Below are 11,737 nucleotides of genomic sequence, written 5' to 3'. Positions count from 1 at the left end.
GCACTGCTTTAGGTTGGTTCAGGTCATATCTTACTGGGAGACAGTTTTCTGTGAACCTCGGTCCTTTTTCATCAGCCAAAGCTAGGCTTACATGTGGAGTTCCCCAGGGCTATATGCTGGGTCCGATTTTGTTTTCTTTATATTTGTTGCCACTTGGCTCAATTTTTAAGAAAACATCAAATTTCCTGTCATTGCTTCACTGACGATATACAGATCTACATGCCGCTCACATCTGAAAGTGGCTCATCCCAGTCTCTTCAAAATTGTCTGAAGGAAGTGAAAGGTTGGCTGAAATCAAATTTTCTGAACCTAAATGAGAACAAAACTGAAGTAATTGTGTTTGGTGAACCTGTTCCTGCCTTTGACCTCGGAGTTCCTCACAGTTCTTGTGTAAAGAACCTCGGCGTCATCATCGATAGTTCTTTTAAACTAGAGAAGCAAGTCAGTGCTGTGGTGAAAGCGAGCTTCTTCCAGCTGCAACTGATCACCAAAGTGAAATCCTACTTGCTCTCTGACCAGTTGGAAAAACTAATTCATACATTCATTACGGCACGTCTGGATTATTGTAATTCCCTGTATTATGATCTGGATGCTTCACCCATTCGTCGCCGACAACTGGTACAGAATGCCGCTGCTCGCCTCCTCACAGGGAGAAGGCATTTCGATAGCGTGCACTGCAACAACAACCTGCACTGCAGTCACTTCATTGGCTCCCTGTGTCTTTTAGAATTCAATTCAAAATTCTATTGCTTGTATTTAAATCTTTGAATGGTCTGGCCCCTGAATATTTGTCAGAAATGTTGTGTTTGTACATCCTGTAAGAGCCCCGCGGTCATGTGACCAGCTGCTTTTAACCTGTCCCTGACCGAGACAGAAAACCAGAGGTGACAGGGTCGCTGGACCTGAACTGTGGAATGAGCTCCCTCTGAACATTCGTTCTGCTTCATCTGTCGAGTGTTTTAAGTCTTTGCTAAAACACATTATTTGCTCTGGCGTTCAACACAAGCTGAGCTGGACATTTTTGCATGTTATTGTTTTTAAATTTTTGTATTTTTCTATTGTTTATATGGCGTTATCAACATGCGCAGCACTTTGGGCAGAGTTTTTTGTATTTTAAATGTACTATAGAAATAAACCTTGACCTTGACCTTATATCGTGATGCTCCCTGCTGGTGATAATATCAAGTCAAACCTGACAGGATAGTGGAGTTCAAGAGCTTTGGATAACAGTTGGTCCCATGTATCTACCATTTTTCATTGTCAAAATAGAAGCTTCAAAAGAAGCACCAAAGTCAAAGTTCAAAGGTCAACATCTCTGAGCAGGAGCAAATTCAAACTTCCAGTCTGCCATAATCTTACTCCCCTAATCAAGTCCTTTACAATGATGTATCATGCTTAGTCTTATGACATGACATGTCCACACCTCAGCACGAGCGAAACCATAAATGAAAGAGTCACACCGGCTCGGACGTCCCCCGGGTCAACAAGGTCCGCGTCAGCAGACCCACCCAGGGCTGAGACTGAGCAATACTGGAAGAGTATCTGGGAGAAAGATGTGTCACACAACACCAATGCCCAGTGGCTGGCAGGCTTGTAGGCAGAGCACAGCAACCTCCCAGAACAAGACCCAGTAGTAATTACAACAGCAGATGTACAGGCAAGAGTGGCCAAAATAAAGAGCTGGACAGCTCCAGGGCCCGACAAGATTCACACCTACTGGCTTAAGAAGCTAACTGCACTCCATGAATGCCTTGCAGCACAAATGAACCAGCTGCTAATATCAGGGACCCACCCAGAGTGGCTAACTGAAGGTTGGACAGTCCTCATCATGAAGGACACCCAGAAGGGAACAATACCATCAAACTACCGGCCTATTACCTGCCTCAGCACCACATGGAAACTCCTATCAGGCATCATAGCGGCCAAGATATGTAGGCACATGGATCAGTACATGAGTAAAGCACAAAAAGGGATTGGCAATAACACCAAGGGGGGGGCAAACACCAGCTACTGGTTGACAGACAGACAAGACTGCAAGGCCCACAGCACCAACCTGTGCACTGCCTGGATAGCCACACACATGGATACTGGAGTGTTTGAAACTGTACAACATCAACAGGACTCTAAGGAGCTTCATTCAGAACTCAATGGGGCTGTGGAAGACAAGTCTAGAGGCCAACTCAAAGCCAGTGGCACAGGTGAGCATCAAATGGGGCATATACCAAGGTGATGCCCTGTCCCCCCTGCTGTTCTGCATCGGCCTGAACCCCTTCAGCCAGATCATTACCAAGAGCAGCTTTGGATACCAGTTCAAGAGTGGATCAACTGTCAGCCACCTCCTCTACATGGATGACATCAAACTGTATACCAAGAATGAGCATGACATCGACTCCCTGATTCACCTCAACAGGATATACAGCAATGACATCGGTATGTCATTCGGACTGGATAAGTGTGGACGAATGGTATCTAGAAGAGGGAAGGTGATCACAACTGAAGGAGTTGAATTACCTGAAGGGAACATAACAGATGTGCAGGACAGCTACAAGTACCTGGGGATCCCACAGGTAAATGGTAACCATGAGGAGGCAGCTCGAAAGTCAGCCACAGCCAAATACCTACAGAGAGTAAGACAAGTCCTGAAGAGTCAGCTGAATGGCAAAAATAAGATCCAGGCCAGGGGTCGGCAATTAGCAGCCCACAGGCCAAATGTGGCCCGCCGAACCGTCCAATCCGGCCCGCGAGAGGATTCTGACACGCGAGCGCACAAACGCACGCATTACCCCGGGCCCTCGAGCGGACGCACACACCCCTGTTGGAGTGCGATATCTGTCATTGTGTTGCAATAGACAATCTTCGAAGGATGTGTTGTTTAGTTGTGGTTTCCGGTTTGTCACTGAAAAATAAAGAGGAGTGGCACCTCGCCTGGTGAACATTGAGCGCAAGTGAGTGTGCCGTACCGAGCTCACCGTGTGTGTTTATTCTCCAGTAAGTTTGACTGTAATGGTGTGTTTCCACCGGACGCGACGCAAATTTTTCGGGCGACGAGATTACATACAAAGTCAATGTAATGACGCGATTGTCGCTCAACCTTGAGCGGCGGGTGACGGACGGCGAGCGTTTCCAGGGAAAAATCCGCGCGCCCGTCGACTTGCACTGCCACTCGCTGCCGCCCGCCACCCGCCGCTCCATTGCTCGTCGCTCGAGTTGAAATAATTGAACCTTTCAAGCGAATTGGCGCCAGGACAGCCTATCAGCGTGGAGGTCTTCACGGACGTGTTGCCGTAGGGCAGCAGGGCTCCGACCACGCAGAACAGTTGGCCAAGGCGAGCGGCGTGCACGATCTCACTTGTTCGCCGCTTCTGGTGGAAACAGCGTCAGCCTGAAGCAGCGCTGGAACCGGCTGTCCGGGCAGCTCCTGCAGAAGACGGTGGAACTCACCGAGCTCAGACCGCCTCCGGAGCGCAGCATGGAGCCAGAAGCGATGCTGGCGCCTCGGCTGCAGCCGGAGCTGGCTTCCGCATGTCAAATACAGAGCAGCAACGGTGGCAGGCGGAGCATCTCAATCTCAATCTTTATTTGTAAAAGCACTTCTCATATTCATAAAAGTGCTGAACAGTGAAAACAGTCATAAAAACAAAAAAGAACAAAACCCGCACCATCGATCAGTATGCGCGCGCGCGCACCCACACACATACACACAGACAGCCGGGCGCACACAGGATTGTGGGACAAACAGAAAAATTTTGCCCACTGTGCAGGAGACGGTGATGAGGAGCTGTGATGTTTCAGCAGGATGTTCTGTGTTGTACATTATTACATCGGTAAATAGCGCAGTCTCACAGAGGATTTCCCATTAAAATGAAGTTTCATAAATAGCTACTGAACAACAAAATTTATTTTCATCATAGTCTTAATAACTTATTAAAGTAGAGGCTGGTTTTTGTCGCCATATGAGAAATAACAGATGATGAGATTTACCTGTCCTGGACATAATGAAATGTTAAGGATAAATATTAGAATTAAGCAGAGGAAGAATGTTGGCCATAAATCTTATTTACAAAAAAACAGAAGTTGGTCACATATAATCAAGATAAACAAAACAAACGGTTCATCTCAGCACACAAGGACTTGATTTCACCATTCATACGTTCACAACGGACACACGGCTCATTCTCCACCATGTGGTTCTGTTGTGGAGCTTGATCCACATCAGGTGTGTGAGGTGCAGGTGTAGCAGCTGCAGTAACTGCCGTCACAATCTCCTGTCTCCTTTTTCTCCGTTGGATTCTGTCGTTATCCGCAGCTTTCACCTCCGTGTGTCGAGATGTAAAGCTACGTTCACACCGAACGCGATTTTGCGTCAAAAAGCGCGTCAACGCGAGAAGCTGAACGCGTGTCAATTCTGAGGTCCGACGCTGAACAACGCGGGGCCAAAAGCCGCCTCCCCACCAGACGCGACGCGTCGTGTCTGGTGGGGAGGCGGGGCTCCCTGTAAAATGAAGAAGTTTTGTCCCAGAGCTCTGGGCGAGCGTAAACGGCCATTATAAAGGCCCGTCCATGATTCACATGTCCGCGTGGGTGCACGTTGGTCCGCGTGACGTGAATCGTCATGAATTCCTGTCCGCTAGGGTCCGCGCGGACCGATCCGCGGACGTCCGCGCAGCAGCCAGAAATTGAGACCGCGTTGCGCATTGAGCGCAGGTCGCGGAAGTGTGCGCCTGCACCAGAGCGCCATAGCAAACAAAACATGACGGTAAAAGTGAAAGTAGACGGAGCTCCAGCCTGATGGCTCCACTTAAAGACACCGAAAGAGTGAAAAACTCGTGGAAAGAGAGAGAGACTGTCTGGAGGGAGGAGAAGGTCTGCAGACAGAAGTGAAAAAGTAACTAATCGCTCCGGCGCCGCCCCGCGATTCAGAAACAGAAAAAAAAGGCTAAATAAACTTTAATACTTAAGATAATGGACTGACAATGCTTAATTTTCTCTAAATAAACCGTAATAAAGGAGCAGATAAACAGTCTGTAGAGCCGGAAAAGCTTCTCGAGGCTGCGTGGATCACCGCGCCTGCATGAGACGCACACAGCTGAGCTCAAAATGTAGTATGGGAGAAAGCGCGTCCGCATCGGTGGTGCACGGACCTTCCAAAGCGGACGCGGAAACGCGTACATGTGAAGCATGGACGAGCCTTAACACGCTCCTCCATGGTCGTAGTGCTTCTCTTCGGACCGGTTCCAGCTCCCTGGCCGACGTCACCATGGACACGCTCTATGATTGGTTTGCCGCAAAATCGCGACGCGCCAAAGTTCAGATTTCCCAACTTCAGCGTCGGACGCAAAATCGCGACGCGTAGCGCCAACGCCCCGACGCGCCGAACAACGCGTCGTGACGCGTCGTGACGACGCGCCGCGTCCGACGCGTTGCGTCTCATCGCAGCTGGAACGCGCGTTCCCATTTGTTTTCACTTGTCTTTGACGCAAAATCGCAGACAGCACTTGGCGGTGTGAACGTAGCTTAATGACAGGTTCAGTCTGGATGAGTTTCATTCACTTCATCAGCAGGTCTCCTGAAAAACACACACGCCCATTATGGCTTTTAACATGAGGTCAGTTACAGTGTACTCTCAAAGTCAGTCTCCTCTGAGTGAGGACAATTATGATACAAATTCAAAAGTAATTGATAAGGAAGTAGAGGAAAGAGAGAGAGAGTGGCTAACGCTAGCAACCAGCTAACACTGCTAACACCGCAACACGCTGGTAATATAACACAACTCACCAGTCTGAAGACGCCGTGAACACACCAGCGTGTGTCGGGTGACGGCTTTGGAAGTGATGTTTGGTCATCTGACGGCTGCTCTCCGGGCCATTCGGCGTCTCTGTTAGCTCACATATCCGAGCTCCCTGCCGCTGCTTCCAGGAATGGCAAAGATGTCATCCCTTCGTTCTTTTTTTATGCTGGAGCGATCATGGGAACATTGTGGCAGTTAATGACACAGCACGACTGCGCCGTGTTTCTAATTTATAAAAACTTGCCAAACAAAAAACTAAAGAATAACACGAGCGTCTTGTCTGTAGCTGGCGTAAACAAACATTTCAGTGTCCCGAGAAGCCCACAATGCATTGTGGTTTTTTCCACTGCTGACGTAATCCTTTCAAGTTTTTTTTTTTTTTTTTGTCTTTTCTTTTTATCTGTGAACCGCTACGGCGCTGTAGCACAGTAGTCTGTGCTACAGGGCCAGTCCTCCTAGTGTGGCCACTGTGTGTATTACATGCATCTGGTATAAATGGCGGAGGGACAGAAAACATTAAACTGCTTGTTGAGATTTTACTTTTCATATTGATTGAAAAAATGAAATCGAATTAATTAGATATATCGCCCAGCTGTAAACTGCACCACTGTCTCAGCTCAGTACATTTTACTGGGTTCAAACTGACACAAAAGATCTTTTTGCCCTTTTTGAAAATTTTAAAATGTAACCCTGTCTCTTGTACATTCCTCCTTCCATTAAAAGCCTGGTGCAGCTACAGTTGAGACAAATAAAAGCCCCGGCTACTATAAGAGGATTTACGGTTGTCAAATTAGTTTAATTGGTTTAATCAGTTCCGATTTTCCAGTTGATGCAATGCAGCAGAAACGACGATGGACCACCAGAGAACTGGCTGAAATGTTTTTGGTTGCATCTCAGATCACCTGTTCAGGTTAGGTAACCTGGTGTGAAACTAGGCTGTGATCTTCAGGTTTGGTGACATGTTTGTGGAGAACCACTCCCTGCAAATGCAATAAATTCCTCTTTTCTTTATGGGAAATAAGAAGAGCAGCTTTCAGTCCTTGATGACTGGAAAATCTTAAATGACAGCTGACACCTGCCACGCCTCCTGCTCAGGAGCCTCCCGTCAAAACTATCACAACCACCAACAACCACCAACAACCAATAACAACCAACAACCACCAATAACAATCAAAATCGCCCAAACCATCAAAAACTATCAAAACCACCTTAACCTGCCCAGTTCTCCCACATAATGTATGTTCTCCTCCTGAATATACCTGAATATGCCTGAATGCCCTTGAAAACACCTGAATGTCCCTGAATGTCCCTGAATGTACCTGAATCTACCTGAATGTCCCTGAATGTAGGTAAATGTCCCTGAATGTCTTTAAATGTCCCTGAATGCACCAGAACATTCCTGCAGCAACGGGCTGCATCTTGAAGCCAGAGACGAGTCCAGAGGAGCCAGATGAGCCAGAGCTCCACCCTCTGATGGCCTGAGGATCCTCAGGCACAAAGGCAGGCTGACGATCAATAAGCAGCGTGTCTTTGTGTCAGAGCTGCCGATGAGACCCGGAGAACCTGTTGTTTCGCACCCGTTCAGCTCCGGGCCCTGCTCATTGTGTTGTGGAACCAGATGAACCTGAAAGGAGCAGAGAGGAAGTGATCCTGCAGATCAGCTCACATTCAGAGAGAACACAGAGAGGAGAACCCTGACCAGCTGACCCACTCCACCGTTCTCAACCTCAGTCCTCCTGTCCTCACATCCTCCACCCTAGAACTTGCTCCATCGCCCCTCATATACCCCTTTCCCACTGGCCAAAAAACCCGTTTAAACCCGCTAAGTCATGGCAGTGGGAAAAGGTTTGACCCGGGATTTCGACCCGGGTTGTTCACCCTGTAATCGACCCGGTAAATTCCTGGGTCAGCTTTCTCCCAGCTTTTAGTGGGAGGGACACATCCGGGAACTTACATGATGACGTCGATGCAGCGCGGCTAAGTTAGCGCGCTAGTTGTTGTTTCTGGACACAGCGTGAGATTTCCTTCGTCAACATGACCCAGCAATGGCAAGATAGCGAGACCAGAGAGCTTCCCCTGATCCGTGGGGAAGAGGAGATTCGTCTACAGGTAACAGGGACTGTTTTCCGCTGCATTGTTTACTTTCGTTTTACTCCGTTGCGCTGATGATGTCATCAACGTGGGACACCATCAGTGCGGGAAAACGCAGCGACGCGGCTCGCCAGCAGGAGGTGAGATGCGGGTCTGCAGGCGGAGGGAAAGGCGTCTAAAAAGGCGATAGTTAGCAGGTCGCAGACACGGGTCGACCCGCTAGTTGCAGTGGGAAAGGGGTAATAGACACTTGCCTGAGACCAGCAGAAGGTGGCGCTGTTTGCTCTGGTCCTGCAGAAGCGTTTGGGGTTCTGTGACTGGACGGAGGGGATTGTGGAAATGTTTGATCCTCAGCCATGATTTAAAGGTCACACTGAGCCTCGGTCGGCAGCCTGCAGCTCTGCTGTTTGTGTCAAAGCATGAAAGTGATTCACCGAGGAAACTGCTTTGGGGCTGCTGACACAGGGAGAACATGGAGCTGAATCCACTCAGCAAGTTTCCTCTCCTGAGATACAGGATGAGGGTGAACCCAAATGAAACCGGAAGTTGGTCATAAAATACTAATAATAATGAATTTCGACTTTTGGCCGTCAGATGTGCTACAGGTAAGGCTCATGCATATCTATGAAAAATCTGAGATCCCAGAGTGACACTGATGTCTGTCACGCACTGTTTATAGTAACAGAGTGCAGCTCCGCTCTGCGATTTTTCCAAAATGGCGACATTGACTGGAAAGCTAGAGCAGCGCGCAAACATTAAATTTTGCTTTTTGCTTGGAAAAAACAGCAGCAGAAACACTCAGCTTGTTGCAGCAAGCCTAGAAGGATGATGCTCTGGTGAAGCTGCAGGTCTGTGAGTGGTTCGGGCAGTTTGAGAAGGGCCAGATGTCCACTGAGGATCAGCCCACATCAGGACGACCCTCCACCTCCCGCACAGCCGAAATTGTCAGGGAAATTGAAGCCGCTGTGATGGCAGATCGACGCAGGAGCATTGGAGAGGTGGCTGATCTGATGGGGGTCTCCTGGAGTTCCTGCCAGAGGATCATAAGCCAGGATTTGGGGCCGCGCCGGGTCTCTGCCAAAATGGTGCCGCTCCTGCTCACACCGGAGCAGAAGGAGACTCACGTGGACGTGTGCGCCCGCGCACAAGGCCCTGCGCGTCACGCAGTTTCTGACAGACAATGGGATGACTCTCCTCCCCGATCCAAATTATTCGCCAGATCTAGCCCCGAGTGACTTTTTCTTGTTCCCGAAGTGGTTTGCAGATGTGGAGGAGGTGCAAGAAAAAGCGCAACAGGCCCTAAAAGGCATAATTACGTACGAGTTTGCCGACGCATTTGTGAAGTGGGAAACACGGCTGGAGCATTGCATTAATGTGAATGGAGATTATTTTGAAGGCGACGGCGGTGTTTCATTTTGAAATGTAAGAAATAGAAAGTCACAACCAAATTCGGGTTTCATTTGGGTCCACCCTCGTATATTCTGTCTTAAGCCCTGTTGGCACAGGACCAGTCTCAGCTCAAGACCAGTATTACCTCAGGACCAGCATCACCTCTGGACCAAGACCTGTAGTGCAGGACCTGTTATTAAAGATGGGCTGATGTGATCTAACACTGATCACTGATCAGTGAAAAGTCTTGGATCCGTCTGGCTGGGTTTGGATGGATAGACGAGCTGCTGGAGCTCAGGTCTCTCTCTGGCATGTTGGGGAGCGAGTCTTCTGATCGACAGGTCGATGAGAGAACGTCGTTCAAATGTCAACTCTAACTGCATCCCGCAGTCAGAGAACCTGGAGAACCGGTTCCACCGGCAGGATGAGAGAAGATGAAGACACTGTTCCACGTTCAGACTGACGTGGAACAGGAACCACCCAACACCAGCATGACTCAGCGGGTTCTGTGGAGAACAGCTGAGGGAACTCAGCCCCTTTTCCACCAAACTGGTTCCCGGGCGTAATCGGGGCGGGCCCCCAACTGTGAACCGGTTTATGTGTTCGCACCAACTGTAGCCCCGGGTCCCAAAAACCGGGGCTTTGGAGGCACCACTTTTCTGCTGGGCCAGATCAGCCAGATCAGGCCCCGGCCACGTGTCGACCACGTCAGGCCCTGGGGGCAGGCTTACATCTCCTCCAGCAAAACACGGAGTCACATTTTTAAAGTTTTTTTTGTTCGTTTGTTTTTGTTTTTTAATTTAGCCAAGGAATGGATATTAGGAATATTAGATATTAGAAGACATTAAGAATAAGCGGTGGTCTGAGGAGGAGACCCGGGGCCTCCTGGTGCTGTGGTCTGCAGCGCAGACCCGATCTGGATCCAACCGGAGGAAGCAGCTCCTGCATGACTCGTATCCTGGAGAGTTTCATTCATGAAGCACCGAGCTGTCAGCCTGCTGTGAGCATGAAGCTAGAAATGATCCAAACTCTGAAACACAACAATCTGTGTTGATTCTGTTTTATAGAGTTGTTGGGTCGCAGTTCACCGGAGCGCCGCCGCAGCTCATCAGCCTCGTTAAGCTCACCGGTACCAATCAGCAGGACGTCTGGATCGCCATCCTCCCAGACCAGACCAGACCAGACCAGACCCGTAAGATTTGTTTCCAGTACCAGCTCATGACCACACAGTACAACACTGATTTGTTTTCTTATGAATGTGGAGAATATTTATTAAAAGTTGTTCTTGTTTCTGTATTTTTATTCATCAAAACGAAGCGCGGTTCTGACGGCGGTCCGGTGGAACATTGGGACCTGCAGCACCCAGAGCAGCCAGCAGGAGGAGCTCACGTCGCTGTTACTGGGGAACAACATGAACAGACCCTTTGTATAAACATTTATCTTTGGTGTTTTTGCAGTGTGGCTGAATAAAAGCAGCTGGAATAACAGATGCAGGTTTTGTGTCATTTTTTGTTACCATCGCACCATGCAGGTAAAAGTAAACAAATTTTGTTGTACACCTGTGCAATGACAATAAAGTCTCTTATTCTTATTCTAAACTACAGCTGCACAGTAATCTGATTACATGAACTGTCTACATGCGCTACTTACAGAAAATTAATTCAGTTCTCAGGAGAAGTTTATGAGAAATGTGGAAATTTAATCACATTCTGACAGCAGGGCGTTTCAGAACCAGCTCAGTGGCGATTTCCTCACTTCAGTGTTTTTAATGAAACGATAGAACAACAACGACATCATCCCTCTGTTCTGGAGACAGAACGCAGAACCCTCAGTCACCAGAAAGATGAAACCCTCCATCAGAGCAGAGGTATAGAAATAATCCCTCCACAAACTGCTGCTGGAATGTGTCCCACGGCAGCGTGACGGTGGAACCAGGTGGAACCAGGAGGAACCAGGAGGAACCAGGTGGAACCAGGAGGAACCAGGAGGAACCAGGAGGAACCAGGTGGAACCAGTAGGAACCAGGAGGAACCAGGTGGAACCAGGTGGAACCAGGAGGAACCAGGAGGAACGAGGTGGAACCAGGAGGAACCAGGAGGAACCAGGTGGAACCAGGAGGAACCAGTAGGAACCAGGAGGAACCAGGAGGAACGAGGTGGAACCAGTAGGAACCAGGAGGAACCAGGCAGCAGGAGATCTGCAGCTCAGTCCTGAAGATCATCTAGAAAGAGAAAAACAGACATCATCGTATATTTACTGGATCTGTTTAACCGCCACATGATTGATGCTAGTGTATTGGTTAGCAGCCAGGCTAACACGTTCACTATAGAGCAATAAAACGTCTGATATTTTCCTTCTTTCTCAAACGCCGTCGCTGGTGAGACGAGGGTGGGCGTGGCTAACAGCTGGATGATGCTGACAGCTGCCATGAGAAACAGAAACTCTTCCTGGGAGTCCTCCATTGTTGTT

This window comes from Salarias fasciatus, chromosome 14 (assembly GCF_902148845.1).
Source record: "Salarias fasciatus chromosome 14, fSalaFa1.1, whole genome shotgun sequence".
In the NCBI taxonomy this organism is placed as follows: domain Eukaryota; kingdom Metazoa; phylum Chordata; class Actinopteri; order Blenniiformes; family Blenniidae; genus Salarias; species Salarias fasciatus.
The sequence above is the reverse complement of the archived record's forward strand: the minus strand, read 5'-3'. Positions refer to the sequence as shown.